The sequence below is a fragment of the Motacilla alba genome, chromosome 2 (genome assembly GCF_015832195.1).
Source record: "Motacilla alba alba isolate MOTALB_02 chromosome 2, Motacilla_alba_V1.0_pri, whole genome shotgun sequence".
Taxonomy (NCBI): Eukaryota; Metazoa; Chordata; class Aves; order Passeriformes; family Motacillidae; genus Motacilla; species Motacilla alba.
The window spans coordinates 130,953,454-130,979,626 of NC_052017.1; the positions used below are offsets into that span (position 1 = coordinate 130,953,454).

General features: G+C 43.5%; 1 long non-coding RNA gene across 2 annotated transcripts; it reads left to right on the forward strand.

Annotated features, from left to right (window-relative positions):
- Nucleotides 1-142: 142 nt before the first annotated feature.
- LOC119697027 lies at nucleotides 143-22,590 on the forward strand. Of its 2 annotated transcripts, none has more exons than XR_005255704.1 (3): nucleotides 143-936; nucleotides 12,245-12,514; nucleotides 13,559-22,590. It is a non-coding gene; the product is annotated as an uncharacterized LOC119697027 (long non-coding RNA). The 2 variants fall into 2 exon arrangements; XR_005255703.1 differs by having other exon boundaries at nucleotides 143-700; nucleotides 796-936; nucleotides 12,245-22,590.
- Nucleotides 22,591-26,173: the final 3,583 nt, after the last annotated feature.

A 26,173-nucleotide genomic window follows, 5' to 3' on the forward strand; every position in this document is an offset into this window, starting at 1 on the left:
TCCGAAAAAAACCACCCTGTTTCCTAAAGGTCTTGGAAGTCGGCATTCCCTTGTCTCGTTTCTGAACAGCATGCCCCAGCCTGAATCCTTGTCTCAAGTATGCAGTGTCCTGACCTCTCCTGCTTTCTCCTGGGCTCTGGGATCAGCACTGTTTCACAGGATTAGAAATAAAATGGAGAATAATAAGATGGAGAAAGCACCTCGATATATTTTTTTTTTAAAAGGGCCAGGTAGGCTAAAGGTTCTCCTCTAGATTCCTGTTGTACCTGGCACTGCCATGGGCCAGGAGCACCTCCAGAGTGGGAGCGGGATTCCCTCCCGGGGGCTTGCGGCAGGCTGCCGTGCCTGCGGGAGACCCCGGCAGCTCTCCGCCCTGCTCCCGCTCGGTGCACAGCTCACGGAAAACCTCGGGCTCCGGTCACGTGCCCGGGACGGGGTCCCGGCTGTGCGGCCGCAGCCGGAACGGGCGGCGGCTCCCGGGGCGGCTCCGCCGGATCACCGCGGCTCGCTCGGCTGATTGCTCGGAACAGCTCCCGCAGGAAGAGCCCCTGCGCAGGACGGGCCTGTATTTGTGTCTACAGCCATAAAAATCTGTTGGTGGGGCAGAGTGAGGGAGCAGCGTGGGAAGAGTGAGGTGCTTGCTTCTGGAAAGCAGGAGGAAGTTATGGATATATTTGTGTTCTAGAGTGGCCGGGAGCAGGTTGGTTCGGTACCAGAGGGAACAGCATCTACAGGTTCTCCCGCAGATGCTCTGCCTCCTGCTCTTGCCTGCACGCCTCTCCCTGTCTTTTCCAGGCAGTTCCAGGACAGCTTCCTAGGGTGGTCTTGCACCCTGCCGGGACAAAGTGTAAACCTGAGAGTGAGATAAAGTGATCAGAACGGGGTCACTTTCATCTTCAAAACAGCGATCCTGTATTTTGACTGAATATCAGAAAGGTGCTACTTTAAGATCCTTATATCAAAGTTGACTTTTTAAGAACCAGGCTTTTTTTCATTATATCATATAAAGAGCAGTTAGTTCTCCCATGGTGGCATTTCACCTGCAGAGTTTGTTTCTGGATTTCTTACTACCCTTCCTCGTGGCCTAAGATGTATGTTGGGGTTTGTCGTAATGTACTCCATGCAAGTTTTGCCCATCAACCTCTGTCATGTCAGACATTAACAGTGGGATATTTAAAAAATTATTTCTCATCAGTTCTAGTTCCTTCAATTAACTCCAAGGTTTAATGAATTTCACTCGTGTTCCTATGGAATATTGTTGGAAAGCTTGTGAAAAGAGCTAAAAAAAGCAAAATAGGCAATATTGTGCAGAGTGAAGCTCACCAGAATTTACTAGCTGTGTCAGGTGAGAACATCACCGTTGCTTAATTTAAATGTGAAGAATATAACCCTTCTCCTTGGTTTCTAAATGATGCTTCATTGGAGTATATAGGTACAGAGGGGGGTTTTTGAAACAAACATTGTAAAGCTTAGGTTCATAATGTATTCCAATACACGATGCTTCATCTTATATGTTTTTATTTTTTACCATTATTTTCCACTTTAGGAAGCAATAGGAGGAGAGCTTTAGAGCTGTACTTGAACACAGATGGTATGATGGCACAGCATTTGCTGCATCTTGTTTCAAGTTATGTTACAGAGTTCATTTTTAACATAAGCTAAAAACCCTTATTTTGTAGAAAAGTCTCATTGAAATGGCAACCACCCAAATATAGAGCATACGTTTTCTGAGGTACTTGAATATTTTCTGGTAACATGATGAAAAATTAACTGATGCAAGAAAAATTATAATCCTTAAAAGTGCATAAAGAACCCAAACTGGAGCCTGCATTAGAATGAAGCACAAGTGTGTACAGCATTTTGATATTTCCAGGAAATACAGGGGAATCCCGTGTGAAGTAGCTGCAATACTGTAGGCAGCGTTAATAGTTTTGTGGAAGGAAAGCATCAGCCTTTCCATTCTGTCCTTTCCATTATTTTTGGTTTTGGAGTGAACGGAACATCTCCAGCAACAACCCTAATTGCCACTAACCATAGTTTTGTTTGCTAGCAGCCCCGTGCGTCAATAGACGCTGCACTCTTTCCCCTTTAAGTGGGCTATTTTTGCCAAACACCATTTCCACTCCTCTGGATTTCATGAACACTGCCATTTGGAACAGATCCGAGGAATTAGCTTACTCACCTTTGCATATTCTGTCTCCCAAACAGATACTTGCCTGCTGTCTTTTATTCTTACACATCCTGCACTTTTCCCTCATTGTGGAATGTTTTGTTTTGTCTTGCTTATTGCAGTTTTGACCAGGGAACTCGGTCTCCTAAAAACCTGGGCTTTAAGCAGCTTTCCTGTTCTTCAGATGCATTTTCTCTGTTGCTCTCCTCACAGCTTTTTGTTCGATGACTTGCACTTTCACTATCTCAGACTGTCAGGCGGCAGCCAGCAGCAAAAACTCATTTGCAGAGTTAGAAACATTTGCATATGAAAGTACATATATGCGTGTTTATTTACACTCATTCTTACTTTACTTTCTTACATGAGAAGAAGAAATCCAGGGATGGGGAGGGGAAACAATTACTCCGGATATATTTTATTTCCCCTCCAAAACAGCTTTTAGTTCTTCCTTCCCATCCTTTCTCCACAAGTGCTTAGTTATTCTTTCTTGTGCTTAAGCATAATTAATTAAAAGTAGACAAGTACAAGGTAGGGTTATCCCCGTACTAGAAGAGAATGGCAGGATTTTTGGGGGGCCACCTTCACATAGACCAGGAACAACAACCCAGGAAATGCGTAAGAATATCTCTTGGAAGTCAGTGACTGCTGTCAGGACTGGAAGGCTCGTGGTGGTGGCTCTTGGTGCTAACCAGGCTGCTGCTAGAATATGGAGATGTTCTGAGTTACTGTTGGTTGGTGTTTGTGTTGTTTTTGGGTTTTCTTTTCCTGGGAACAGGAAAATGAGCAAAGGCAGCTTAGCAAAGGGCATTTCCCCAGAGACCAGGAGATGATTCTGCAAATTTACGGCCTGCAGAGGGAAGAAAAGAAGAGCTGGCAGCTCTGTTGTGTGCTCTCCTGCTGTTAAGAGCTACATTTCCAAAAGCTGCTTGCTTAAAATCCTGACTGTTGTGATTTTGTTACATACCTTTCGGGGCTGATTCTCAGGCTACATGATCATATGCATATGGGTGTATTTTCATGCAGCCTTTGTGTGCTTCTGTAGGGTTTTGAATTTCTTTCTCCCACTTAGCAAAAGTAAGATCCTTCAATTAATACAGCCTTTCTGGAATGAAACATTTATTGACATTTTTAGGTATATATCATACCTATCTTTATTATTTTTCCTTGGCCACTGCTTGTGATTTACAAGCCAAACTTCAAGCTTTGCAGAAGGGAATAAGATCTTTTGTTCACCTCCTTTGTAGTCTGATTGTGCTTTTGGATCAATGGATACTCTTCATCCTCAGGACACTCTTGTAGGTTGACCCACCTGAAAGTGAAGGATGCACACATCTAGAGTGTTCTTTTCTTTTTTGTTCCCTCCCCCATCCCCAGTGTTCTAAAATGAGTCAGATTCTGACTCTCTGTCTGGTGCCAGTGATAAATCAGGAATTGTGGATAAGGCTACTATTTTCCATCACTGAGTGGAAAGTAGTTGGAGCTGCTGGATCTCACAAGGCCTTCCTCTCTGCCTCTTCAAACATTCTGTAGTCTCCTCATCTGTTTGTAGTCTAGTTTTTTGATAAAAATTACAAATCTAGCCAAAGAATCAACGTGCCAGTGAGGAGTCCTGCATAAGTAATAGTTTACATTGGATTCAAATCCTTAAATGATTCTGTATACAGATGGATTTAGGTGTATATATTTTGGAGAGTTAGTGCACGGTTGGAAGTGTCCCTAAGGGTCATTCCTCCAATTCACCTGTCAGTACCATGTGAAGATACTTTCCACCAAAATTATTTTTAAATGTTTGCAAACATCTTGTCAACAGTGACAAGTATCCAAGGAGGACAGGATACCCAACAAATAAATGCCATAGAAATGATGAATTGTAGGTTACCACATTCCCTGATTCGGAAAAAAAAAAAAAAGAAAAATGGCAACTGTCTTCACAGAACCTGTCACCAAGTGATGAAGATAAATCAGCACTGCTCTTTGCTTCCTACTGACCTTTCTGAGAAAGGAAGCTAGATGCTAGTCTTCCTTGTTTAGAGAAAGCTCCTGAAACTTATGAAAGACTGTGAGTTTGCAGAGAGGACACTAAGAGCTGGATTTACTCTAAAGAACTTTATTTCTGACCCTCAGCATATGAGATGGGGGAAAACATCAGGAATCGGCTGCACTTATAGGGCTGCATTTACTTCCACTAATCCAATAGCTGAAAGGAGGTTTGAGAGGTCTGGGTGGTCAGGCTGTCACATACACGTATGCATGTTTGTATCTATGCATAGGTGCTGAATCTCATTTATTTCCTTTCATTGCAGTCTTCAAGTACGTTAGGGACATTGTAAAAGTGTGCAAGTTCTTGACTTGTTGAGAGCTCATTTTGAAAAAGGCATCATGCCATTGCATCGGGTGTATCTGTTTTCTCAGAGAAAATCCAGTTTGTTTCTGTACTTGCACTGATCTTACAATTATTAGATATGAACTCAAAAGTTGCATGTAATAACAAAGTTCATCACTCATGAGTAAGGTTGATTAATCAGACTATTTTGAGATGCAGCTAGGGAGCAAGTGTTTTAGGGATGCTGCTGCAGTCATCAGAATTTTGAGGAATCCAAATGAAATATCCCCACCATCAGCAACAAGAAGGAGATTTAACATGAATGTTTGAAAATTCTTGGCTAGATAGAGGCCTGCAAGTAGAATATACATGATTTATATATTATGATTTTATTATATTCTCATTCCTATCTGATTGCCTAGTGCTGAGGTATTTGCATGTCTTCCATAGATACAGAGCCCATCACATCTCTTTTCTTCATCATTTCTCCCTCCAGAAAGCAAGAGGGATGGTGCCAAGATGGGCACGCTGTGCCCTGGGATGCAGGAAGGTGGCTGGGCACCTGCTCCTTTGGGAGCACTGACTGAACTTGAGTCCTCTGGGGCTGCAAGTAAGTTTGAGTGAACTTAGCATGGCATTGATAAATGAACTATGCATCAGACTTATCCCAGTCCTTCACACAGGGCTGAATTACTGAATCCAGAGTAACCCTGTTCATTTATAGATTAATACAGTTCTCTACTTTTTGCAAACAATGGCCATTGGGATTTGGGAACTCAGAACTCTTTAGCTCGTATTCATTTCCACTATGTGTAACTGCTCTCCAGTGAGCAGGGTAACACTTTAAAAATGTAGCCAGAAGAGATAGGATGTCTTGAAGCAAACTTGAGACTATCATCCTATTATACCTACTTTGATTTATTTTTGGACTTATTTTTTATTTATTTGTTCTTACTAGCTAATGTTATTTTAATGTTGACTGTCAGGAGAAAGGCTCCATAATGTCTTGGTTCAAATCAGTTGTGCCACTTAATTTCAGAGCTTCTCATCTTGCATGCATTTATCCTCAGTTTGTCTCTTATTTTTTAAATATAAATTATTTATTTTCTTAGCATTCTTTAGAAATAGAACATAGTTGTTGGAGTTGAAGGGATCAGAAAAAATGCTAAGGTGCAATTCTCATAGGGTATGCTCTGAGGATTTCTGGAGGACCTAAAAATGAAACAGCACAGCTCCTCTAGGATACACACCAACTTCTAAACTCTCACGCTAAGCATTTGCCATTAAAAGGATCAATGGGTAACGTATTGAACCTATATGTCTACAAGGTAATCCAAGGAATTATTAATACAGCAAATTGTTTATCAGATAATAATTTGAAGCTAAAAATAAAATGGGACAGCACTTCAAAGGTTGTTTCATGAGGTGGTCCTTTTTAATTTCTAGAGTAAAAAAATCTCATTAATCACTTACTGGTATCTGAACAGTTTGATAGAGCTGTGGATGGAGGTAAATTTACTAATATATTTTACTTAGATTTCCACAAGCCCTTGGCAAAATTATCACAACAGGCTACTAAAGGAATTCAAATGTAGTTTTACAAGGAAAACTTAGGCCTCTAAGTACGTACTAAAGTAACTTTATTCAAGTTATAGGCATTAATAGCACTTCTAATCTTGAAGCTTCGCTTAATGCAGTAGGAATTTACATTTTCTACTGGTAAAATTGCTCAGTTCCCTTGTTTTTGCTGCCGAGCACGTGCAAAACCATCTTGACAGCTCCAAGCTGCTAAGCCCCAAAGAAATACATAAAATAAGCATTTTCTTGCAAGTTTCCTCACAACTGCCTGTCAGCTTCAGTTTTGCATCCCAGCAACCAATTTCAACTCACTTTATTTTATACTGACTACATTTATCAGAATTTATTTTATATTCTTGGTAGGATACTGAGGGAAGATCTCAGGGCCACGAATTGCTGCCAGAGTGTTAGACAACATTTAGCATGAACAGGGTCAGAAATTAAAACTTGGCATTTTTTAGCCTGGTTGCCTTTGAAGTTAGCTTTGTGAGAGTGTGTTGTTTATCTCTCTGTACATTCAGCAATTCCTCTGAAAAACTTTGGGACTGGGTTTCAAGCAAATTTGAAAGATGAGCTGAAATCTCAAGATCAATAAGGTTTGTGAAAAACTGCAGCTGTACAGAGGACAAAGCGTGTAATGAAATGCCTGTGCTGAGGCAGAGGCAGGTGGGTGCAGCCCTTCCACAGCGCTGAGAGCCCCCAGCCCAGTGGAGTGGGCTCAAAGATGTTTTGTTTGAGCAGAGCATGTGCCCTGTAGACATTGGGCCTTGGAAGAGAACCTGAGGTTGTAAGGCAGAAGAGATTTTAGGAGACGAGGAACTTAAGTCTATGAAAACAATCAATCAAAGCCCACCTTGTTTGTTAAAGTTCTTACAGAACAACTCAATTCTCTTGCCCTGCCTCTTCTTCCTCCTTTTGGCCCTGAACACCGTTTTTCCTCCCAGGATCTCTGGAGCCTGTTACTATCTTTGTATTCCCTTTGCTCTCCTGGCTCAGCATCAATTTCTGTAACTTAACTGCTCTAAGGCTCCTGTCTGATTTAGAAATGAGGTCTCAAATATAGACCCTGGTGTGAGCCAGTTAATGGCTGGCTGTTTCTTCATCCAACAAGTTCAACCAGGCTGTTAGGATGTGCTCCTGTCAATTGCTGTAACAAAACTAATTGGTACTTACCCTTTTCCATCCTGCCTGGAGAATCTCCTGCTTTGATATTTATACTCCTGAAACACTTGTGGATTCTTATCATGCCCCCTTGTCGGCTACCTGACATTTTGAAGACCCAGCTGTTGTGTGTGGGAGCTAATGAATCTAGTTTAAGAGAGGCTTACTAGAATGAAGGAAATTATAACTTTTTAAATCTATACACACAATTGAAATAGTACATTGCCATGGTTTTATAATATTCTTATATGGAGCTTTACAACTGCCCCACAGGTGTGTGTTACTCTAAAAAACATATGAGAGTTTTATACTTTACAAATCAGCTTAGCTGGAGAAACAAAGAAAAATGCCCTGCCTCCTTTGTCTTTTCTGTCAGATTCTTACACAAGATGGATAACTTATCTAGCCTGGAAATGTTTGGAGGAGTTCTCTGATCAATTATCTAAACAGGACACAATTGAGCTGATGTCAAAACAAAGACTACACACATGTATAGTACTGGGCTGTGAGAAAAGCTGCTCTTCTACACAACTTCCAGCTTGTGAAACCTGACTGGTTTTGCATAATAGATAAGCCCCAGGAAGTATAAAATTAGTGGGAGTACTTGCAATGTGGCCAAGTTACAGTTTTACAGTCGTTTAGAGGTCAGCAGCAAATTGTCATCTACACTCAGTCCTGCAGGGAAAGCCTCTGTAGGGACGGAGCTCTCAGGCAAATGTCCATATGATTTCCCTGTGGCCATATGGAAAAACCTGAGCCTGGAAAAGGAGCTGAGATCATATTTGCAAGTTAGTGCCAGAGTTACCAGGCCAATCTTTCTTGTCATTTATCTGGGGCAGACTTTGAAACCTAAGCCCCAAAGAAAGATTTTTGAAGAAGAAAATCCAGGCCTAACGTCTCACAGGGCAGGCACTCTTTTTTTCTCCCAACTTTTGGGTTGTCTTTTTTGTATCACTTAACTTGAAAAGGATGTTTCAATGAGAAAAAGGTTAAACTCCTGAACAAGACGACCAAGTTTGTAGATGATATTATCTCTCAAATAGTTAATGTCTCACTTCTCAGTTAAACTATTTTGTTTTTTTCAAACTTGGCAGACTTCTAGGTTGGCTAATTAGGAGTACAACTAGGCTGTAACCAGATGATCTCTATGATACAATAAGCAGCATGTGAGCAGCAATAACAGCAGTAGACTAACTTCAGAATGCTGCGAGCTGCTCTGAGCTTCACCAACAGATTTGTTGATCAGCTCCAGATTTTACAATGTCATTTTTCTTCTTTTACAGTAGAAAAACTGTCACCAGAGCTGGTTACAGCTCACGCCTGCAAATGCAAAAAGTTGTATGGAGACAACAGTGCACAGGAAGACTTGCTAGGCTATGAATTAAGCCAATTATTCAGAGAAGATTGTGTGCACAAGGAAAGCTCAGAACTCAAAAGCAGAGGTTAGGTGCCTTTCTAAGGAGAATAGGTGGAGGGACAAGATTTGGGGAAAAAAACCTGCTGAAGAAAATGTTCCACTTACTGTGAAGACAGAAAAGAAGGAGGGTAATAAAAGAATGAAGCCTATCTAGTTTCAAAATTTGGCTGAAGAAAAATCACTACTACAGATAAGATCCATAGATAATCTCATGGGATGTAGAAAGATCTGTACTGTATCCCGCAACTATCAGAAAGCACATGGGGTAGGGGTTTCTTCAAGAAGCAGTTTACAAGACAAAGTGGAGATTTGGAGGTGTCCAGCTATAGCTAGGGTTGATGTCCAGGCAGGAAGTTCTCAAAATGTCCTGAATTCCAGGCTTGTATCCGTCTGTCAATGCAGTCTGTGGTGCAGCTGCTCAGCACTGATGAAGAAACTCTCTGACTCGCTGAACTTTTTGTTTTCTCCATCTCCTACTAGTAGCTGGTGCAGGGGTTCTCTTTCTGATGAAGCTTTTGAGCTCTCAGTGCATAGGCACTTGGTCTCTGACACCAAAGCTACTCCTCAGTATCTGGACACAACTCAGGGAAGATTTTTGCTGTAGGTTTTTGGTTAACAAGCTAGGCTGACATACCTTCACCTCAGCTGTAAATGAATCCTCTCCTGGCACTTGTACAGTGGGCCATTCCCAGGAAGATTTGGGAGTTTGTTGGCATGTCCTGCCCCTGGCTCACACATTCCCTGGCATCACTCTGACATTCCTACAACAATTTATATCCCCAGCAGATCACTTCCCCAAGTAAATATGGCATAGCAGCTCAGAGGGTGGTCGAGGACTGCTCAATACATTCATTTGGATATATGCAGAACTAAAGTGCTCTTTTCCTGTGCCTTGGTGCTTTGCCACCAACCAAAAATTCCCGCTCTCCCTCCTGCTGTGATCTTCCTCCCACAGACCAGCCTTGCTGGTGATTTTGTCTTGCTCCTCCCTTCCCCAGCAAGCTTCTTGCTCTGACAAATTCTCCCTGGGCTACAATAGCTCCTGCCAGGTTCCTCCCAGTCTGTGGTCATGGCTACTGGGGTGGATGTGAGCATACCTGGCCCTAACGCCACAAACTCTCCTTTTGCACCCCTAATAGCCTGGAAACGGCTTCAAATTCATGAATCCATCCTGCATATAATTTGAAAGTGTGTTTTCTTCAGAGGAAAAATAAATTGCAAGAAGAAAAGTGTCTCTACCTTAAAATAAGCCTGTGTTGTTTTGGGAGTGGAAAAGAATCTCTAAACAAGATGACAAAAACCACACAGTATATTATTTTGATTACAGTTGTTCTAACTGAATATGTCACAGATCTGACAATAATTAAAGGGATTAAAAAATACAGGAGGTACGTTTTTTTCCCCTAGTGTTTTGAAATCAATCTCCATGTTTGCTAGAGATCCTTTTCTCTGCTCTTTTGTACCAAGGTCCTCAAGTAAGATAATATTTTTCCTGGGGTTTTTGGGAGAGGGTCTTAATTAATTTTGATTAAACATTTCTAGAGAAGGCTGGCTGCCACAAAACCATGTGTACTGCAAAGGCAGTATTTCTGAGGTGTGGTACTGGCAGGCACTTATTCTGTAACCTTGGGGGGGCATCTTTGCTGGACCAAGTGCATGCTGCTCTTCTCCCATCACACCTGTTGTGTCTTCCTTGGAGCATCTGTTCATTACTGTCAAGGGAGCCCGGGCAGTTGGCTGTCCACAATGCCAAAGGGAATGTCTTTTATCAGGTTGGGGGGCATTAACATGTGCTTTTCTTGTGGAGATGACAGCAGCAGGTTTCTGCATATGTTTGTTTCTTCCCATCTTCTTTTTCGTGATGAATTCAGTCAAGGTCTGATTTTTTATATATAAGGGGGGGTTTGGTCTTTCACCATACTGCTTACAGCTGCAAGGAGGGTGCTAGGGAACCCTGATACTCCTCGAAGAGATATCCTGAATTTATTTTACACAGTGATCTCCAGATAGATGCAAAAGTAGTCCTTAGGGCACAGAGCAGAAACAGATCTTTTCACCCTTGTTTGTGAGCTCTGGACAGCAGACCAGCAGGCTGCTGTTGCTCTTAGGATCAATGCTCTGTTATTAATTTTTGGACAAACACTTAGCAGGAGCTAAAGATCCCCTTGTGGAGACTGATAGCAAGAGTGTGCCCTAAAGAAATGGATTTGCCTTCTCTGAGGTGGAGAAGTGAATTGGAGTCCTCCATGTCCCTGGTGAGTGCTCTTCCCACTGAAGTGCTGTGTTAAGGTGATGGGGAAGAGAAGCTTCATTCACTGGTGGAAAGGAAAACTTGCTCTTCTCACAGCTCTACCTTTGGAAGAAACAAATAGCTCTTAATCCCTGGCAAAAAAATTTTCTTTGCTTCAAGCTGGATGTGGGCAGAATGAAGATGCACCATTGGAGAGGTGCAAAGGGTCTGGATGCGTGTGCATGCAGCAGCAACAGCAGCAGCAGCAGCATCAAGAGAAAACTGACATGACTCTGACGGGGCTCTGTCACGCACGGTAATTAAAAGGCGTAGGCAGAAAGTCTGTCCTGTGGGAAGTCCCAAAATCTTGCCAGAGCTTGACATGAGGTGGGTGTGGAGGAAAGGGAGGTCTCCATGTTTTATGCTGAAACATCATACATATTCATGAGTGTCCGTGTTCACGGTCCTTGTTGCTGTGCTTGGTTCAACCAGGAGCCAGTCCTGCTTAGAAGGCAGCTGTGGATGGGATGGGCTGAGGGTTGTTATTCCTGCTTCCCTAACAATCCATGTAAAGATGTCAACCTGTGCTGAGATCCAGTTAGGCTATAAACACAGCAAGCTGGAATCCCTGGGAGAAACAGAAAGATAGATGACTTGCCTGCAGATAAACAAGACAGTGGCAAAAATAGTACCTGGTCTCTGGACTGAGAAGCCTGGAATTAGCCTGGTTTGTCTTGTGCTGCCCACAGCTCGCAGACAGATGTGAAATGTCGGGCTGAACTGGAATCTGTCAGATCTAATTAATTATAATATATTAAACAATTAAAATAATGAAGATCAGGCACAATCACATTCAAAACAAAGAGATTTAGCAAGATTAGGCTGTTAACGCTGTACAGATGATGCCATTAATCTTGGGGGAGATCCAAGATAAATGATACAATATCTAGCTAGTTGGGAAATGGTAAACTGGAGGTAATACCAGGTTTCCAGTAAGGGAGCACATGGATTTTCCCATTCAGTTTTGCAACCTTATTTTTAGACAAGAACAAAATACTGAACATATCAAGACATGTATATGTGTGCACATATACCCTGGGTGTGATGGGTGTGAGTCATACAACGCGTGGACTTCAAGGGAGTTCACAGCTTGAAACGCTCGGTTAATTATATATACTATTGCACTTCCCATTTAAGTTTGTAAGAGTTATTCTGTTATTTGTGGTCACTTTAGCCCTGGGGGACCTGACTTTGGCCACTCTGGGAGCAGAAATTGTTCTTTGTCCATAAAACAGGTACAGCCCTTCAGGAGATGAGAGGGGGCTTGGGGCCCCATGCTTATTCTTTTTTTTTGTTTTTTTTCAGGATCTCATCATGACTGTTGTCAGCAGTAACACATTTATGACACTCTGATGTTTGTGAGAAGAGCCCACTATGTGATTCACATGAAACCATGTTCCCCCCTGGAAACCCAGGTCTGGTGGAAGGTCCTGGAGCCCAGACACAAAGCCATGGCGAGCTGCAAAATACCCTAAATCTGTTTGCTGGAGGCCAAACATGGAGAAGAACAATTGGTAACAGCTGCTCGTGGAAAAGCAGGTGAATGTGACCAAAAGCCTGGCCTACACTTCTCAGGTAAAATGATTTTACCAGAAAAGGAAATTCTTTTCAAAGAGCCAAAGAAAAAAGATATTTGAGGCCTCCTCTGGGAAATAAGGATGAGCAATCGGAACTGCTGGTTTTCTTTGTATAATCGAATACTGTATTCCTGGAGGGATCTTTTTATTTGGTTCTTTCCTCTCTCTGGTTCCTCTCTACAATGTACACAAGCTGCAGTACAGAAAATAGAGATAGTCAAAGAGAGATAACACTGTTCAGAGAGAATTTAATTAATAAGTCCTTGTGGGACTGAATGGGTAAGTATGGAAGGAGTGGAGGAAGATGAGCAAAAAGAAATCCTATTAATGTCTGACTGTATTATATACTTCATTGAAAGAAAGCAAAAGGTGCACCAAAACAAGTTTAGAGTTCTTGAAAACCCTAAAAAATAATGTTAGGCAATGTATTTTCTCCTTTGATTTTGCTTTAGACAAACTTTATACTGTGCCACTTTCAAGGAGGACACTTTAGCAATAGACATCTGAAGACCTCAGAAAGGACTGGGGAAACAGAACAGAGGGAAAGACTCCCTCTTTTTTTTTAACCACCACCTTCCACAGTTGCTCAAGAGAGACACCCATGAAGGCCTGCATGGGTGGATGCAGGGTGCACCGAGACACAAATACTGGACACCCGTTGCCCCGCAGCACGCAGCAGGCAGGCAGCAGCAATGCTGTTTAGTTTCAGGCTGACCCATGAATGAAAGATTCTTGGCGTACTGATCTTGACCTCTCTTCTGTCCTGTCAGCTGTCACTTCCCAGTGCCCTTGGGCTGGCTGAATTTGCTCTTGCTGATGGCCTTTGTATAGTTCCCTGTCCCGGTGCTTGTGTTGAAACTGGGCTTTTAGGTTTTTCAGTAGATCTTGGAACTGCAAATTAAAATCACATATCCCTGCTTTTACTAGAAGCTTTGCTGAGGTCCAGAAGTTGCTGGAAGCCTGATACTCTTCACCGTTTACTGGCTGTGAATTATGTAGCTACCCGTATTTTTAATTTCCTTTCATTTACTTGTGTGTGCAGGACCTCTGTCATGACCAGCAGGAAGCTCTCCCCTGGGTACAGAGAGGCAATTCAGCGTCTGTGCCAACCCCAGCTTGTAAAAGCCTGGCAGCTCTTGACAAACAAAGCCTAGAAATGTTGCTATTAAAAGCATTTATTGAATAAATCCATATGTGACAAAATGATAGCTGCAAAAAGCAGTAGAATTGTTTTTTAATGGATAAATCTTATTTGAAAGTTAAAGCTGAGCTGGGAAAGCTCAGAGAACAGTCACCTGAGGATAGAGCTTTGAGCAACGTGGGAAAAATTAGAACCAATATGAACAATATAGAGGATAATAGATTTGAGAACATCTGCTTTGAGTGGAAGCTTTTATGTAAAGAAAAGAGAGGATAAGCCTGGATTTAACTTTGGTATTTGAACGTTCTCACAAATAGAGCTAGCAGAACAAGCCCTCATTGCCTTTAGCAGGCCTGCAGCAGTTAGAAGAGCAGGAGCCCTGCCCTGCACAGGGTCCAGCAGGCTGCCCTGGGCAGGGCTCTGCTCCAGCCAGGGCACAGCACAGCTCCCAGGCACAGCTTTGCTTTGCACCTTGGCCACAAACGGCCCCAGCCAGCCGGGACAGCCTGGGTGCTGAGGGAGCAGGGCAGGAAACCTCCCTACAGGGCAGGGAAAGGAGCAGAGGAACAGTGATTGTGTAAAGGCTCTTGCAACAGCTGAAGAGCTCTGCTGGAAATCCAGAATTACCAAGGGACACGATCTTGGTTTTATGTCTCTGCTTAAAGTGTCTTTGCTTTGGCCTTTCCTGGGTGATCAGAACTTGGTCTAGACAAGAAGCAGGAAAAAAAGCTCATTGTTTAAAAAGAGACATTGGGACAGTATTTGGCCATAAGTTCCTCCCCCCCACCCCTCCCCCCCAACATTTGCTATCTGAATTGTTGCTTAGATACTGAATAGAATTAGTCCTGATGGGCTTTGGGTGGATGATCGAATATTTCCTGTTGAGGGATGGGAAACTCTTTCTTAGAACTGGCAGTGGCAGATGTGGTAACCTAGAGATGGAGAATATCCTTCCTGGGAGGAAGGAGTCTCCAGCAAGGACAGACAGCTCCTGTGACTGCTGCTGACATTCATGAATGCAGTATGGGAGTACTCAAAGTGATTCAGGAATTTCTTGGCACACATAATATCCACATTAGGAAAATGTTTTGTATCATTTCAGAGATGGTCTAGCTTGTCCAGCGTCTTCAAAGAGGTTATTGGAGAAACTATGAAAACAGCATATCAGGATTATAAAGGTTTATTGAGAGCTAGATAGAAATGAAAGGGAGGACTGAAAAATGTTATGGAAGAATGAAAACAACATCTGAAAGTACAGCATCAGAACTGAATCTGCAGAGAACTCCTGGATGTATGTCACATGCAAACTCGTATGCAGAGAAGATACTTGAGAAGCAAGGAGTTCAATCTAGCAAGGAACAGATTTTTCAAAATCAGACATAGAGAAACAGTAAGAAGCACCTACTATGTTTGGAATGTTACACATACAGGTGCAATTGCCCAATTTAGAAATGAGTCTGACATTCCTGCTCACAATCTAGGAGCAAGCGAATGTTTGTGTGCACCATTGCTGTAAATCAATCTCATCACCTATGAATATCTTGCTTTTGGAAATACCAATATTTTAAAATGAAAAAAAATAAAAATGCCTCTCTTCAGTTTCTTCCTAAAATAGGATGCCTAATGTTGGTAAAATTATTTCAAGATTTATCTCACTGGCTTTTCTATAACAGCCATTTCTCCGTGTACTGCTTCCCAAAGTGGTAGTGGCAGAGCTGTGACATATCATCAACGAACATTATGGGCTTGGTGCTTGCAAACCATTTTTAATTAGAAAGCATCTTAGTGAAACCCCCTACCCCTGTCAATTTCCAAAATTTGGGCTACTTAAACCTTCAGAAGTGTCTAGGATCCTTAATTTCTACTATACTTTACTCTTAAAAAAACCAAAAGAAGATGTATAAAAGAAATAAAGTCACATCAACACCTTATACAGGGGAGAATAGCTAGAAATTTGAGAATAGAAGCACATTGTATTTAATTCACAGGTAACACCCCCTTTACATTACGAGTGAGCCAGGGCACTACTATTGTATTCCATTCCTCAGCTAGCTGGAATGGCATGTAAGTAAAGCCCAGCTCTGCTGTGTTGTCTTCTTCCCTCCTTTGCCTGGTGGTTTTGTTGTTCTGGGGATGAACATGGGATGCTCTGCTCCCTACCAGCCCCAGCCACCCCCTGATGGTTTCTGTCTCAGGAGGGGAAGCCTTGGTTCCAGACATTTTGCACAGTGCCTGCTGTATGGGACCCTACCACTGGGAAGAGCAAGGTGGCTCTGAGACAGAGGATAGACTAGACTTGACTAGACCAGAACAGTTCTATTGCAAGGGACCTACAGAGATCATCTAGTCCAAGCAGATTTTAGATATCAGCAAAGCCTTCTGCAGGGACAGACAGTGTTTTGTCACCAAGTGCAGACATGCTGCAGATGCAGTCCCCCACTCCTCAGAGGAATGCAAGGGATGAGTGCTGGCACAGCACAGACACAGGACTTCAGGCTGTCACAGCAACACAAGGCAGCAGCCCTGGGAAACAAGGCTCAGAGAATCACAGAATAAGCTGAGTTGGACGGGACCCACAAGGATCACTGAGTCCATCTCCTGGTCCTGCTCAGCACCAAGGGTCACACCATGTGTGTGAGAGCATTCTTCAAACACTTCCTGAGCTCTGCCAGCCTTGGTGCTTGGTGCTCAGGAGTGCAGGGAGCCAGGGCAGTGTTTGCTGTTGGGGGTGAAGGAAGGGCCCCATCCTGCAATAGCATTTCTGTCTTCACCCTTCCTATCTCTGCAGTAGGGGTGGCAGTAGCAAGCCTGGTTTTCCATCACAGTGCTGCCCTTCCCCTTTCCTGTGGCAGGAGCAACTCAGCCCTGGCCCCTTGTTCTGAGGATAGCAATTCTCAGTGCCACCAGCTCTTCTGAGGAGCCTTTGGTTGATTCTGCCTTGAATTCCCCATAGCAGAGTGCTGCAGTTAAAGCTGGGCACTCACAGCAGCCCCTGGTCCTAAGGCAGCCCACAGCAAAGGTATAAATGTGTCCCTCACAGGAATTCTTAAGGAAAAGCCAAAGGCTTAAGTTATATTAGGATTCAGAGCTTGCAGCCAGGTTTTGCACCAGCAGAATAACCCCATGGCTAAGGCAAGGTCAGTGAAACTGGAGAGCCCGGCCCATCTCAGCCTGCAGGGATCCGAACGCGCACACACATCCATCGGGAATATTGTAACCACAAACTGTGCTGCTGCCCATGCAGCAAAACCAGACCTTTCCACCACAGGGCCCACTGAGGAGCTGCTGCCTCATCCTCCAGCCCTTCACTGCCTCTTTCTGAGGGAATTTCAGCAATCTGCTCCAGCCTCGAACCTGTACTATGAACCAGCAAAAGCCCCGGACTCGGATGCCTTTGAAATCACTTTGCTCTATTTCTTCCAACAATTCCCATTTATATACTGTGACATTTAAGTGTCCCAGACCCTTGAAGCAGAACGACTGGGCAATTATAACCTGCATTTGTTGTTCAGCTTGCGCCCCCCTCCCGTGAGCTGAACCGTGAAAACAGAGCTCACACCAGCTCTGCTCTTGAGAGCAGGCAGCACCATTTATAAACCTCAAGGATGGGCTTTATGGCCCATCCACAGTCACGGATGCAGAACTCCTGCAGGTGCACAAAGCTTGATGTTCAAATAGTCAGTCTGATCTCCAGATTCTTCCTTCCACAAGGCCCGAAAAGCTTCTCAATAGAAAAGAGCTAATCTGAATTTCCCATCCAAAAATCCTGGTTTTATCTCTGTTTGCAGACTCTCTTGTTTCTTGGCCTATTCACAGTGGAGGGTGCTGTATAAAGATTATTTATTATCAACCTCCCTGGGAATGGAGTGGGACTGTTTATAATAATCCTTTGTATTTCTTTAACACTTCAGGCCTGATTTCCTAGCTCTTGGCAAATGTGAGCACTTCAGCCTTGTGATGGCTATTCAGGAAGGTCAGTGCTGTTATCCATGGGTTACAGGTGGGAAACTGAGGCACAAAGGTCTTAAATGGCCACTGGCATCCCTGGCTGCTGTGTGAAGTGGATTTAGATGCAAAGCATTCCAGCTTTAGCTCTGTGCCAGCCCTCTCGTAACAGGCCCAGCAGGAAGAGGTGAGTATGAAGAATTCTGCCATCCCAACAGTAGTACAATTTGCCAACTCTTGCCTGGATATGGGGAGCTCTGAACAGGACTGACGGGTCACAGGGTCTGGGGCCTGTATCACCTTCCATCACCTTTGCTCTGGGGCAGTGACTCACACTGGGCGCTTAGGTAGGACAGATGACACACACAACACTGCAGAATTGCCTGGTGTTTTCTGTCAAGAGACCTTGATGAGAGTCAGAAGGTACATTTCTAACACAGCCAATTCCTTTCCAACCACAAAGACATCCTTCCTTCCCCATGTGTGTCTGTCACTTGTTTTGATAGCTGCCATATTTTTCTAACATGAAATAGACACACATAATATGATCCCCCCCCCATTTCTCAAGTTTATCTCATGCAAACATATTTAGGAACCGGATAACAGAGCAGAATGCTGGCCTTCAAACCATAACTTTTAATGTTGGGTGAAAATTAAAGCAAAAATAGGTATTAAATTTGAGAGAAGCTGAAAAAGTTCTGTTGGAACTTGGAGGAATTTCAAATGTTATTTTTAACCAGACTTTTAGCTCTTATGGGAAACAAAACTTAGAAGGACAGATATAATTAGGTCAGATATTGAGAAACTTATTATGCTTTGCTACGGATGATCCCAGGAGAATGTAACTTAAGCCCTTTTTTTTGTATTAAGATTCAATCATGGTTCTTCACTTTTTAGTGTAAAATAAAGTAGGGTAAAAATATGTTTGTATTACTAACTGCTTCAGCATCTGAAGCAATGGATGTTTGACAAGAAATCTGAGGACAGAAGGCAAAGTTTTTATTTCACTTTGTACCAAAATACATAACATTATGCTAGCATCTGTGCCAGCTTTTGTTCACTGTGCTTTTGTTCACTGTAATACAATTGATTTACTGGTGTATCCTGGGAATATCTGATGTTTGGTATCTCCCAAGCTCCACTGTGCAAATATTAACTGCACCTTGCAGTAGGATTGCAATGCAAACATCATTCCTATTACAAGTGAGGAAACTGAGGCAAAGAGCCCCAGTTGTTTGATCAGCCCTGAGCCTGTTTCACTGCTGCAGTCAGGACTTCAGAACTTCTGCCTTCTGCTCCCACTGCTTCTGCAGAGAGATCCACCTTGACACGAGAAGTGTGTGCTTCTTCCAGGGGAGAAAAGCCTTTATCAAAAGAAGAAAGGAGCCAGTAGGTGGCTGATAGTGCTGTTAACACATGGATCTGTCATTACTCACAGCATTTATCATGTCTGTTGCTGTGAAGCACACTGTTCTTCTTTAAAGTAGGTGTCTAATTTGAGGGATACTGGTTTTCCTAGCAGCTGCAGTGATCTGGGGAGGGAGACGTGGTGAGTTGCCTGCAGTGAGATATTGCACATCATTTGTTGTAAAGTCTGCCCAGAGAGGGGTGAAAGTGGACTGAAGTCATGCTAGGAAGCTCCTGGATACCAAGTTTTCCCAGCACAGTCCCATGGGCTTTGGAGTAGAAAAAACCAATATTCTCACTAACAAAGATTTGTTGGCATCTCTCCTGGAACTCAAAGCCAAATCAGACACAACACATAAAGGTGAAAAAAGCCAGATAGCTTGAATTTTTCAGGGAGGTGGTTTCACTCTGTCAGCAGCAACAGGTCTCCATTGCTAATGTAAAATGTTTCTCCATCCTACAGAGAAGTTGTGTGTATAGTTATTAGCAAAACCTTTGTAGTGTAGGATCAAAATGCAAATACCTGCAGTGACTGGAGTATGTGGATTTGGGGCTCAGGTTCAAACCTTCATCACAGATGAACGGAATAGAAGGAATCTCTTGTTTCTAGACCATGTCCAGGCCAGAAGTGGTGGTAAATCTGAACAATGGATTTATCTGGAATTCATCTTGAATCTGAAGCAAAGAGCAGCCAGATGCAGTGGCAGGACCATCTGGAGCTAGGTAAGCACACTCAAGACAAGCTGATTCAACTGGTGTTTACCTGGAGCAAGACTCCCTACCTAACGTGACATTGGAGAAACATAAAAGAAGGCAGGAAACAGAGGGTATTTAAACAGGAAACATCAATATTTCTTATAATATTTTTGACAAGTATAGGTAAAAGGCAACCATGTAAATTCCTATGGTAAGTTAAAATCTCATGCTTGATCAAGACAAAGTGGTGGAAGGTAACTGATTCCAGTGCTGCATATATTTGTAGCAACACAAAAGTGTCATCCATCCCACTGTTGCCAGTATTCAGGAGTTTACTTGCTATCTGTACTGGTAAATGGTAGCAATTGCAGTCAGAGTTTCCTTGTCTGCCACAGGAGGTATTAAGGTTGATGAGCTGTTCAGAATTATTACTAATGACTACAACGGAGTGATACTGCTCTTCACCTTCAAGGTAGTAAGTGGTGTCAAACTATGGCAATAATTTCCTGGAACAAACAACCTAGTTTTACTTTCTAATGTAAATTGTACTCTCATTGATGCAATAAACTGCAACTGTTTCTTCAGGCTGTGGAAGACTTCCAGTAACTCATAAAAGCCTCAATCATGTAATTCTGTTGGGTGCTGCTTCCTCCCAGAGCCTTGCTAGCTGATCCTGCAATAGGGGCCATACAAAAGAGATTGTGTACAGCAAATTTGGTCATTTCCAAACAGAGCTTGCTTGCTGTCTCTCAAACATGCCACTTCCTACGTGCAGCCACAGAACCTCACTGCCCCAAGAGACTCAAATCAGCCAAGCTGTAACTCAAAGTCCAGAAGTAACTATTCTGAGATAGGGAAGTATCTTGGATAACCTGTTTGGCATAACACTTCTTGGTAGCATCCAGACAACAAATTGACTTAAATTAAAGCTAATTAAGATTAATATTATCTGAGAATGCACATGCTTTCCTGTACTGAGTAACTCTGCAGCCACACTTCTACAACAGTACTTTCTTACCCACTGCTTCTTTGTGTTTCTGATCTGAGTCATCTGTCAAGTCTATCTCAAGCCTTGTCAAGCCTTGTATAGTTCTGCCAAGAGAGTAAATTTCCTTACTCAGGGTGGATTGGATAAAAGAAGTTTGGTTGGTTTTATTTTGCTTTCTTTTCTGAGTTTCTTTTTTTTTTTTTTTTTCCTGAAGGAGATGGTTTAACTTTTCTCAATCCAAAAAACTTAAGACAACCAAGTGAAGTTTTTGCTTCTGTACCAAGAGTCTGATTTTCCCAGGATACTAATATCATGTGGATGCATAATGCTGCATTCTAATGACTGGTGTAACAGTGACAGCTCTCTCCTGATGCAATGTCCAAGCTCTGAATTCAACATCTGAGTGTTCCCTGCTGCCAGCAATAGTGCCTGCACCTCTAGAGTAGTGGCAAGGGTGCAGACAGTGAAGAAAGCAAACTCTACTTCAGGTTTTACAATGCTCAGCTAAAATACATTATCAGGCCAACATGCAACTTCATCCTCAGGCTTTGAGAGGTGAAATTAAATTCCTTTTAATCCTTGAAACATCATGTTTCACTGTTAGCATTCAAGGCAAAGAGTAAGATGGCTACTTGAATTTTCTGGTTTTTCAGAGGAAAGCAAAACCAAATTTTTTCCTGGTTTGATACCAGAGAGACATTGTCTACTTGAAGTAGAGCCAGTTTGTGAAAATGAGTTAAAAGTCATCTCCTTGCCAATTTTTGTGGGTGTTCATGCTGCCTGGTTAGCAAGAAAAATCCTGCAGGGAATCTCATGAATGTCAGTGCAAGCAGGTAATGAAGAGCTAAGCCTCTGCTACATTTCTTTCTTCCTTCCTTTGAGGAGGAGGAGGAGAGGGGAAGGCAGATGGTACATCTTCTCTGGAGCACTGTGCTTATGTCTGTTTTTGAAGCTTTACCTCTATAGAATTGATGTGTTTGACTAAAGGAATATATCTTTGCTGCAGAAAACAGGAGCAAGACATCAGCATGTTCCGTGACTGCATTTTTCTGAGCTGGAGAAAAAGTACTATTGAGAGCAGGGAAGGGAGAGGGCAGGAGCTGCTCACTGCAGAGCAGTTCCAGCTAGAGCAGAAAATATCCGTGACTACTGCCAACGTGCCAAGTGGAAGGTGTTGGAGAGTGTTGTTCAGATTTACCAAATTGATGTGATTTATTGAGCTTTTCTTTCATCCCCCTCCAAAAATGTTATGTCTGTTCAAATACATTTTTTACTTTATTGCTCACAGTTGGAGGTGTTTCACACAATGAGGCACAGGTACTATAATGCAGTTTCCCCAGATTTCTCCATGAAAGCTCAAAAATGCCTAAGTGTTCTTATTTTTTTGGATAGACCCTCTAAAAATTGAACCTAACCCCTGTTCTAGCAGTCAGTTTATAGCAGAACAGTAGGAAAACCTATTTCAATTTGGACTTTATAGGTACATTAAAATACTTTTTTTTTTTTTTTATTCCAGGTAAAGACATAGCCTAGGACTTCTTGGGGGAAAAACCCAAACAAGTCTTTAAGCCATTGTTACATTAAATTTTGTTCATTAGTTTCTTATCACATTCTAGGGAAGACAAAAATGTGCATACTTATAAAATCCAGGGGAAATATTTCCTAAATAAAAGGAGCATATAAATAAAAGGGGCATAAAAGGCTTCTGTTTCAGCCAGCTGGGAGGTTTGGAGTCTACCATATTTGGGGGAGGAAAGTATGTTAAAAACACATGTTAATTTTATGCTGAACACACTGAATGGTGTTCATTTCAGCAGTCACCCTTCTGAAAACATTTCATTCCAACATATTACCGTAGAATCACAGAATGGTTTGGGTTGGGAGGGACCTTAAAGATGATCCAGTTCCAACCCCCTGCCATGGACAGGGACACCTTCCACTTGACCAGGTTGCCCAGGGCCCCACCCAGCCTGGCTTGAAACTTTCAGGAATGGGGCAGCCACACTTCTTCTGCCCAAGCTGTGCCACTGCCTCGCCCCTTTCAAAGTGGGGTTTACATTGGTTTGACTGCCCTTCTTCTGTCCTGCAGCAAGCAGCTGGCAGAGATGGTGGTGGAGTCAAAGGTGCAGCACCAGACTGTTCAGGAAATGGTGGACATGAAGTTTCTGCTAAAAGCCATCTCTGTAAACCTGGTGCTTCAGGTTAGCACAGAATACTGGGGTGAAATCTGGCTAAACTGATGCCGGGCAGTGTGTGTCTTTGGATTGCATCTGCGCTGGTGTGGGAAGTGGAGTCGATGTTTCTGGACTGGGATCTGCCTCCTTTGAGCAATCATGCACCACAGTGTGCCTTTCAAGTGGTGAAGAGCACCTGTGAGCTTCCCACTGGCTGTGGTAGAGCCAGGCATGGTGCAGCTGAAGGGGACACAGGCAGGACTAAAATATCTTTGGTATAGGACCCAGAAGGAACAAAATGGTTTGAAGGCACCTTTCCATGTGTCTTCATCTTGATTTCTCATTCTACTCTGAAAAGAAGTCCTAGAGATGTCTCATTGCTTCAGTATTACAAAGTTAGGAAAATAAGAATTCTTTATTTAATCCTGACTATTCTGCAGCAGTTTACTTCTGCTTTTGTATATATTGCACCATACACAAAGTTCCAAAAACCTTTGCCTGTTTCTTTCTGTTGGACACAGCTAACAAAGACACAGGGGAGTCCCAATGAATCAGCATGCAGCTACTTCAGCCCATTGCTTCTGCTGAGATTTCAGCAACGCACACGGCAGTTGTGGAATGCCTGTGCTGCTTTACATTCAACCCCTGGCTTATTCTGAAATAACTTTCATGTGTAGGCAAGCCAGGACAAGGCTGCAGTGCTAACCACCCGGTCTTTCTGTCTTCAGGAATTCTCCCGTGGGAAGGCAATGCTTCATTTCCTCTTTAAAGAAGTGATTCGTCCCCGTATCTGCCACAGCTGCACAAAAGGGGGGAGACTAGACAGAGGATCTGTGTAAAAGGAGAGGCTGGAAGGGGAATAAGCAAATCAAACTCCCTTCATGTGAAGTTCCCACCCACCATTGTGCGATGGACCCAAACCAGAACACTGAGACTCCTCTCTAATGCCAGGGAAATTCAAATCCAGGTCCAACCTAGAAGCCTAGGAGTGAGAGGTAAGGTAATATGACACTTCTCCGGGATGGCTGTTCGAAAGAATGCAGGAAGAAGAAAAAATTAACCCTGTCTGCATGTAAAGTGAGCCACATCCATCCTTCATTCAAACCCAGGGAGAAAGTCTCCCTTTTGCATAATTCCTGTGCCCCAGGCAAGAAAGGGCATGATACAGTTCTGATGACGAGGGTCTAAGGGATGTGGAATTTGTTATGAATATTGCAGACTTTGCAACACCAATTGCGCTGGTGTGGAGAGGGCATAACATAATCAACATTTTAGGAATGTCTGCTTGCATTTGATACAAAAAGCTAGCACATAAGTTGCACTTGATATTTATGTTTTTATGGGTGAACCTTACCTACACTGGAATATTTGGTCATCTGTGTAGCACTGGGTTCACAATGTGTGTTGTAGCATCATCTGCCATGAATAAGTAGCAAAAGAAAACAGGGAAATGTGGGCTTGCTTCTGCATGAGTGGACACCCTGTGAGAGAAGGTGGAGTTGCTGAAAGCCTTCTTTGCCTCAGTCCCTACTACAGGAGGTGGTTGTCAGGTTGTCAGACCCTGGCAGGAAGAAAGCAAGCCTGGAGAAATGAGAACTTCCCACTGTTTGAGGAGGCTCAGGTTAGGGTTCATTTAGGCAGACTTGTCCCTCACACATCTATGGAGCCCAATGGGATGTGCCCATGAGTGCTGAGGGAGCTGGCAAATATTACTGCTCTCCATCATCTTTGAAAGGTTGTGGAGAACACAAGAGGTGCCTGAGGACTGGAGGAAAGCCAGTGTCACTTTAGTATTCAAAATGGGCTAGAAGGAGAGCCCAGGGAGCTACAGGCCAGCCAGCCTCAGTCCCTGGAAATGTGATGGAACATTTCATTCTGGATGTCATCTCTATGCATGTGGAGGAAAAGAAGGTCATCAGGAGTAGCCAGCATGGACTCACAAAGGGCAAATCATGCTTGACCAACCCGATTGCTGAGATGTCATGACTGGCTGGGTAGATGAGGGGAGAGCAGTGGGTGTTGTCTTCCTCAGCTTCATCAAGGCCTTTGGCACCGCCTGCCATAACATCCTCCCAGGCAAGCTCAGGGAGTGTGTGCTGGTGGGCAGAGAGGGAGGTGGTTGGGCGCTGCCTGGAGAGCAGAGCACAGAGGGCTGTGCTCAGACACAGAGCCTGGCTGGAGGCTGCAGCTCAGGGTGTTCCTGGGGTTAGTACTGGGCCCAGTCTGTATTCACCATGTGTGCACCTGATTCACCGTGACCTGGATGAAGGCACAGAGTGTCCCCTCAGTGAGTTTGCTGGTGGTTCCATCGCGGGAGGAGTGGCTGATACCCCAGAGCCTTGTGCTGCTGTTCAGTGGCACCTGGACAGGCTGGAGAGAAGTTCAGTAAAGGCAAGTGCAGAGTCCTGCACCTGGAGAGGGATAAACAGGGAGGAATAACTCCACGCACCAGCACAGACCGGGGCTGAGCTGCTGGAACCAGCTCTGTGGAGAAGGACCAGTGGGTCCTGATGGACAACAAAGTGTCCATGAGCCAGAAGTGTGTGTGCCTTGTGGCCACCCAGGGGTGGTAGCAGGAGTGTGGCCAGCAGGTCAAGGGAGGTGATCCTGCCCCTGACTCAGCCCTGGTGAGGCACATCTGGAGTGCTGGGTCCAGTTCTGAACTCTCCAGTGCAAGAAGTACAAGGAACTACTGGAGCAGGTCCAGTGGAGGGCTGTGAAGATGATGAGGGAGCTGGAGCATCTCTCTTATGAGGAAAGGCTGAGGGAGCTGGGCCTGTTCAGCCTGGAGAAGAGATGGCTGGGAGGGGATCTTATCATTGCATCCAAGTATCTTAAGGGAAGGTGTCAAGAGAATGGGGCATGATTCTTTCTAGTGCTGCCCAGTGACAGGATAAGGGCAACGAGCACAACCTGGAACACAGGAAGTTCCATCTGAATATAAGGAAAAACTTCTTTACTGCAAGGGTGACAGAAAACCTGGGGAACAGGCTGCCCAGAGAGGTTGTGGAGTCTCCTTCTCTGGAAATATTCAAGCCTGCCTGGACATGATCCCATGCAACCTGTTCTAGATGAACCTGCTTTAGCAGGGGTGCTGGACTAAATGTTTTCCAGAGATCCATTCCAACCATTCTGTGATTCCGTGGATAAAAATTATCCTAGAACTCAGTATCACTAACACTTGCTTTATTGTCTCTTTTTTTCATGGATTTGTGGTATTTAGACTGTGGTACAGGAGTGGGAAAGAGAGGCAAACATAGCAGCACTCTCACACAAAGCTTCCATTAAACCTTTTTTTTGGAGAGG